This window comes from Triticum aestivum, chromosome 3B (genome assembly GCF_018294505.1).
Source record: "Triticum aestivum cultivar Chinese Spring chromosome 3B, IWGSC CS RefSeq v2.1, whole genome shotgun sequence".
Taxonomy (NCBI): domain Eukaryota; kingdom Viridiplantae; phylum Streptophyta; class Magnoliopsida; order Poales; family Poaceae; genus Triticum; species Triticum aestivum.
The window spans coordinates 477,166,146-477,173,936 of record NC_057801.1 but is presented as its reverse complement, the minus strand read 5'-3'; positions in this window follow the sequence as shown (position 1 = coordinate 477,173,936).

Below are 7,791 nucleotides of genomic sequence, written 5' to 3'. Positions count from 1 at the left end.
GTTCCTTACAGATGTGTGTACTGGGTTACCCCCTTTTTCCCTTTTCGACCAACAAAGCGGCTGGATAGCCAGTCTATACTACTTTTCCTCCCTCCTTTCCTCATTGAACCACGTCCTAGATTCATGCTCCACCACACCGCACCTTTCTTTCCTCTTTGAACCAAGACCTAGATTCGACTACAGATCGAAAAAGATCCACATGCAGCTAGAGCAATGATGGTTTCAAAGAAACTTATACCTTAGGGTCGTCGGGATGTGGCAAGGCGTGCGGCGGGAGGCCGGAGCTGCCCACACTACGTACGGCAGTGAGGAAGAAGGGGTTGGTGGCCCTCCCGCACAGGCGCTGAGTGAAAGAGAACAGCGCACCCGACAGTGGATTGCCTCCCTCGCCGAAGGCGATAGAGTTAACGCTGCACCTCCTCCCCTTCCCGGTGCGACGGGATACGGACGCCTCCTTCACCAGCTGTGAGGGGGGAGAGAGACAAGAGGCCAACACAGTCTTGTTTAGATCTGGTGAAGAGAGGGTGAGAGACTATGAATATAGCAAACCCTAGCAAATGAACACTGAGCCTCCAGCGTGTAACATATATGTATTGCAACGAGCGTGTGGAGAGTGCAAACCCTAGCGAACAAGCGCTGAGGCTCCCGCTTATATATATACTCTACTAATGTAGTACGGACTGAGCTCCGGTGCCTTCACTCCATTTGCTTTTGGCTGTATGACAGGTGAGCCAGCCACATTTTGGGCCCACCTGTCATAAACCCAAAGGCAGGTGCACTAAGTCAATGGAGCTGCATCCATATAGTACTCTCGTGTGTATACGACTAATATATAGTGGAGTGGTTTTCTTATTCTCTCCATAACAATCGTTTTAAATTGTGTAAGTACGAAACGAAACTCTTTATTTAATGTACAGAGGGAGTACTACTTCCGATGAACTAACGATCCACGCCCACGCGTCCTGGTCGCACTTCCTGTCCTTCACGTGTGGTACACTACCCTCCCTTAAGTGAACAACCACACATGCGCCAAATTATCGGAAACGTGTGAGAGTGTGTACAAATAAATAATTTTAATTTCGATTATCGGAAAGGTTTGAGAGTATTACAAAGTTTGACTTCAATCAAATCTAATATGCGGAGTAAATAAAAATGGAGGGCTACTATGTCCATCCGGGTTTTTAGTCCACACCATTTTTTAAATCAAAGTTAATAGCTGGATAAATAAAATTACAGGGGAGCTGGAGACAAAGTTGTGAGAAGGCTTAGAAATCAATACAAAACTTATGCTCTTAGTACCAACGTCGATCCTTCTTCGAGGAAACATTTGGTTCATAGCCAATTGTGTGATAAAATTGCACCAACGTGAAAGACGACTGCGTCTCCAACGCAACCAAGGTGAACTGATGAAGGATATCATCTTTGTGCGTAACAAGCAAAGAGCACTGATGGAAGACAACTTGTTTTTCATTGAAAATCGATCAGCTTCACCAGCCGACGCAACCATGAGGTGCGACCATGAGCATCAATAGGTCATCGTGGTGATGCATCATCCTTTTGGCATCAAGTTTGGGTGAGGCACCTATGAAGTTCGACAAATCCTCACTGTGGTCTGTTTCTTCTCAGTAATCAAGCTCGAAGAAGGAAGAACCATGTGGCAGAGGACAGTGAGGCGGAACAACAATGGCCATCCAATTTTGTGCAGTTCCACTAAGATTAAGGAAGACATGCCCGGGTATGGAGACACGCATCGCTGTTTCCAAAAATATAAAAAGGGTTAATGAAAAGTACACCAACAAACAGAAGCATCATAATTAGATCTTGATGGGAACTAAACCAGGATACCCAAGAAAAAAAGCATTTCTTCAGTTAACCAGTGATAGTACTACCACCATATGGACAATGACCGCACAACCACCATGTAATTTTTGTCGAAACAACATGTATACCTCCACCGAGGCATAAATCAGGACAACTTTTCGAGTGGCATTTCCTCTAGTACTAGTAGGTGATGTTGGACCAGCCGACGAACCCTAGCTACTATGCATGGGGAGCTGGGGAGTAGTCGCATAGTAGAAAACCCGCACGCAGCGACCTGGGGAGCTGGACCAGTATGAGAAGTTATACCTCAGGTGGGCGAGATGTCGTTTAGGCGGGCGGGCGGGATCTGCCCACACGACGGCAGCGAACAAGGGTGCAGAGGATCTTTGTCCGCGCCAGCGCCGGCTCTGAGAGGACGGTGCACATCGGCTCCCCCCGTCGCCGACGGCGACAACGTCAACGCTGCACCTCCTCACCTCCCGCAGCGGACGGGATTTGGCCGGATCTGTGACCACCTGTGAGGAGAGAGACAGACTGGACACTGTCATCTTGTTTTGATATGGAGAGGGTGAGAGAGCGAGACGCGAGAAACTCTATCAAAAAAGAGGCTATAATGGAGTAAAAAAATCTCTCCATAGCAGTGGTTTTAAATAGAATACGCGCGTTCCCGGAAAAATGAAACGAAAATTGGCGGACAATTTTTTAAGGGTCTGTCTAGGACACATCTAGATGTGACATAGTTATGTCACATCTAAGTTGATGTCCACTCTGTTTGTGGTCTATTTTTTTGTCCTTGTTTTTTTGTTTCTTGTTGCTACATTATATACTTGTGGGAGCTTAGATGTGATATCCTTAAATAACATCTAGATGCGAATTGGACAAACTGATTTTCTAACGTACCAAGAAAGAAAACTCGATAAAAAACACGCTCCCGCTTCCAGGTCGTGAGAGTCGTCGCGCACACACACATAGACATAGACATGCATATCTGTGTTTACGTAAAATTCCATTTCCATCTCCATCTCCAATCATATTTGTCCAACTGGCACATTATTTACGTTGTTAATTATATATGCAGCAATATTAACGTACATCATCTCTTGTTTGCGCACGTCCGGACCGCTGCCACGGCCGGTCCTGACCAACCCGAAACCTCTTCATCACCCGCGCGTGCTTCCTGCCCGAAACGGTCAGTGCCGCATTCATGCCCGGCCAGAGCGGACGCGACCTCTCACTGGCGCCGGCATTGAAGCGGCGCGCCGGCCGAGAGAGCGTCGCCTGTGCCGCTTCCGGGTGCACGCGGCTGCTCCGCGTTCAAAGGTCGCAATAGCCGGCTACAACATGCATGTAAAAAGTTTTTGGGAGTTCGTGCTACAGCTAGCTGTCCTCCCCCAACTCGTCAATCTCTTCCAGTAGTACTAGTAGTACTCCATGGCGCGATCCATCGACAAGCAGGCGGGAAAGTTATCGTACACTCAGTTTGCGGTGAATGGCATGCCGAGCGATCGTGTGGGGTCGAGCCGTGGAGGAGGGTGAGACACGAACACGATAGACGTGATTTAAACGTTGGTTTTGCTCGATGGCGCGATCCAACGAAACAAAACCTTGGTTTCTCTCCGTTTCCATTTTTTCTCTGGAAAAACGGAAACTTTCCACTCCATTTTCATTCCTATTCCAACGTTGCCCCGTTACAACATTCCATCAAATACAAAGGAAAACTAACACGCATGCTGATGCATCTCAATGATTCACAGATCATAGCCAATATTTACTTCACAACTAAAGAAAAAAGTTGTGAGAGCGTGTACGAAAGAAAAACTGCTGATGGGGTCACTACGACTTAAACCCTAAACCCTAAACATGATTTAATTCCCTGGCCAGGTAGAACCTGTCGAAGGAAAGACAGCTGGCACCCTCGGATCATACGATGCTTTTGTGCAGTTCCACTAAAATCGACCTGAGCATCCCTGATGGCAAAGATATTGAAGAAGTGTGATTAGAATAATAGTACTGGCACTAGTTCATGAGACATAAACTCATCACAAGTAGAAGCCGGTAGAAGTAGAGCAAGATCGACATGGAGATGGAGCTACGGCAGTGGAGCAAGCCGGCTCCAAAAGGAAGATGGACTACCTGGGACGTCGGGCTGTAGCTAGAAGGGCGGTTCGGACGCGGCATCGGCCCAAACCGACCGCGGTGACCTCCGATTGGGACACACCGACTGTGGGTTTTCTCCCTCGCCGATGTCGACCGCGTCTACGCAGAACATTGTTCCCTTCCCCCAGCTGCGGGATCAGGCCCGTTGTTCTATGCTTGTGAAGAGAGCAACCTTAGCAAGCAGGCTTGTAGCTTAGGCTCCTGCTAGTGTATATATAGTGGTTTTCTTTTTCTCTCCACATCAACCATTTTATATTGCGTACATGTCATTCAAGAGTGAAATGATGGTTGCTTCTTCCGACTAACTTACTGTGTGATTTGACTTCTCCTTAGTGGCCCCTACACATACTCCCCCTACGTGTATGCAACAGTCACACATACACATGGATGCAAAAACGCGCGTGACGCCCTAATGCATGCATGTTCGAGCACACGACGGAACACACACAGTCGCGCTAAGTGCTCAACCTACACGTGCATGCACACACATACTCAGTCAGGGTGAGCTAGTGACCGTATAAACACCGAAAAATATATATATTGAGTGCAATGAGCGTATGATGGAGTCTACTAACCGTATTTTTACAAATATACAGTGACAGACAATGTATTTATCTCATTTGAAATTAATCCATATTAATCGGAGAGGAGGCAGTATGGACTAGCATTACTTGCGCGCGGTGGCTCGCAGGACAAGGAGAAACTTTTGACTAATGCAAGCTCTCCCTCGCTCAGGCGGTGGACGTGCAACAGTTAATTCGGTGTCAGATTGCCAGAAGCACACACTATACTACTAGTGCTACTATTGTTCGACTTCCCGAATTGGCGAACAGCCAAGCGCAAAGTTTACTAATATAGTCTATAAAGGTACGTACTATACTAGTACTAGGAACCGGATGGAGGAGCGTCTGCACTCTTATTATAATTTTAAAATGTGATAAAGTAATCTTCAACACATTTGGTTATCTTCGAGGGTTCTTGCATGTGATAATGGAAGTTGATTGCATGGAATACTCGCCACAATTCTCGCTTAATTCTGGCTCATATCTTGTTACAAATAGTAGCGCTCGGTAATATTTCCTCTTTTTTTTGTTATTCAGCATGTAAACAGGTCAGCAAACCTTGCGGTGCATCTTCGGGTGAACCGTGCTTGCTGCACTTTGAATGTGGCCGAGAGGTGGCTTGATGAAACACCTCGCTTCCTACTTCTTTTTTTGTGGGGTACCTCACTTCCTAGTGACCAGTGTCTTGGCTGATCGTCCTAAGAATACTTATATATGAATAAAGCTCTCTCATTTACCCGCAAAAAGGATTGAGCCATATTAACCGGAAGGAGGGAGTATGGACTAGCACTACTTTTTGGTGTGTCCCGTCAACTCGCAGAACGAGGAGAAGCTTGTAGGACAAGGTGAAGCTCGCTTACGCCTTTTGACTAATGCAACCTACCCTCGGTGGACATGCATCAGTCCATTCGGTGTCAGATTGTCAGAGGCATACACTGTAGTACCCAACATGCGGAGTACCATCATTGTTCGACTTCACGAAGAGGCGAAGAGCCAAGCACAGTAGTACGAGTACTACTACTACTAGAACCGCATGGTGGAGCGTTTGTACTCTTATTTCTTTTTATCTCTGATAAAGTACACGTTTATTCCGGAGAAGGGCTGAAAATGGCAGCCCAACATGTAATGAATGATATCGATCAACCAACCATGATCGAATATATCTTGGTCTCCATGCGAACCTGTCTGTGTGTTCTCGCTCCTCGTCTCTCTCAAGGAACAGCGGGTTGGCTCTTTGCCATCAATTGAGATCGGTTTGCTCACACTCCTGTCCCACATGTCAGTGATATGCCAAGAGGAGGTGCGTTGACCAACTGGCCATACGCGTACTTGGTTTTGAACCTTCATACTCCTCCTCCCTCCGTCACAGTTTACAGGGCGCGCTTCTTATGATGCATTTCTCTCAATGCATTTCCACCACCAGAGAGACTTTAGACGCGTTTGGTTTAATGCTCAATTAATTAGGGCGTGGTAACCACAATCAAGTCCACAATTTTCTCTCCATGTAACTACGGAGTGGAGTAAGTGCATGCATGTGTGTACCCGGGGTGGAAGCACTGCATGCATGTGTGTACGTATTATTCCCTCTACTAGTAATAGACGCCGTGCTATAACTACCAATGCTATTTTTCAGGCCGATCGCTAGTCGCCTTGGTCTCACAGATCTTTTTTCTTTTTTCTGAAGCACGCTGTATAAACAGTGACGGATGGATTAGTATGAGCGGATTCAAAGAAGAGCGTATTGATGGTTGCTTCTTCGGAGCAACTTACAGTGGGAAAGGTGGGGCTTACGATTTGACTGCTCATTACTCACTATTAATGCGGCGCAACGACTGGGCTGAGTCTCCCATGCAGTTGTGCACTACCCCCTCGGTTCTTAAATATACTCCGGAGTATATTTGTCTTTCTAGAGATTTCAATAAGTGACTACTCAAATATTTGTCTTTTTAGAGATTTCAAATGGAATGGCACATACGGATGTATATACATATTTTAGAGTGTAGATTCTCTCATTTTGCTCCGTATGTAGTCACTTGTTGAAATCTCTAGAAAGACGAATAGAATATTTAGGAACGGAGGGAGTACACATATGAAGCAAAATGAGTGAATCTACACTCTAAAATATGCCCATTTGAAATTTGTAAAAAGACAAATATTTAGGAACGAAGGAGTATAATTTTGTGCATGGCACATGGACCCGAATGATGAAGAGGCTTTTGGCAATGCTATCAAGCTTCCATCATTTGTTTACATAATTGACGTACTATACAAATTTCCAGCGAGACATGAAATTGTACAATGGTGTGAGCTTTCAGCTTCTGTTTCGCGTGTCTTGCCATCAATGCTCTTTCGGAAACAATAAAAAACTAACTTCCTTGCTAATGCATGTCAATTATTAGCAGATCAGAGCTAATAATTACATCACAACTGAAGACAGAGTTGTGAGAAGGTGTTAAATTAAAATTGATCCATGCTTTCATTGGCAGCAACATCCCCCCAGCTCTATCTAAATCAACAAGGCATGTTGGGAAAAAAGTAGCTGTCTGGAGCATGCAACATTCCGATCATTTTGTGCAGTTCCACTAAAATAGAGCTGAGTGTCCCTGTTCCAAAGATATTAAGTGTGATTACGATAATAGAGGACTGCTGATGAAACAATAAACACATAAATAGAAGCCGGTCACCTTTGCAGTCTCTTTTAAGACTAACTAGTTGGAGAAGATTAGGCTCGGAGTTGGATGAGGAGGATAGAGCAAAACCAATCTCCCTTTGTGCAGTCACACTAAAATGTAGAGACGTTGCGCATGTCACATTTTAGTACAACTACACAAAACACTCTTAAGAAAAAAGTGATTTGTGCAGTTCACCAAAAGGTCGCAATAGCAAGAGGTGAAATGGATAGCCCTGTTTGCAAAAAAGAGGTAGAAAGGAAACAATTACTGGCCAATAACAGTTGATGACACATGCGATGACAAAAAAGAAGCATATTCCTTGCCCTAAGGGAAGATAACAACACAGTTGTGTTTGTCTAAAACGGTGTGAGGACGAGAATGCAATATGTAAAGTACGCTGGACGAGCTACGTTTTGGGCAAAGAACTATGGAAGATCCACATGCAGCGACGTGGGAAGACGGGCAGTGGAGCAAGGCCGGAGGGGATACCTGGAGGTCGTCGGGATGTAACTAGGTGAGCGGCGGCGGGCGGAATCTGCGAGCAGGTGGCGTAGGCCCTGCCGCGCCGGAGCTTGGTC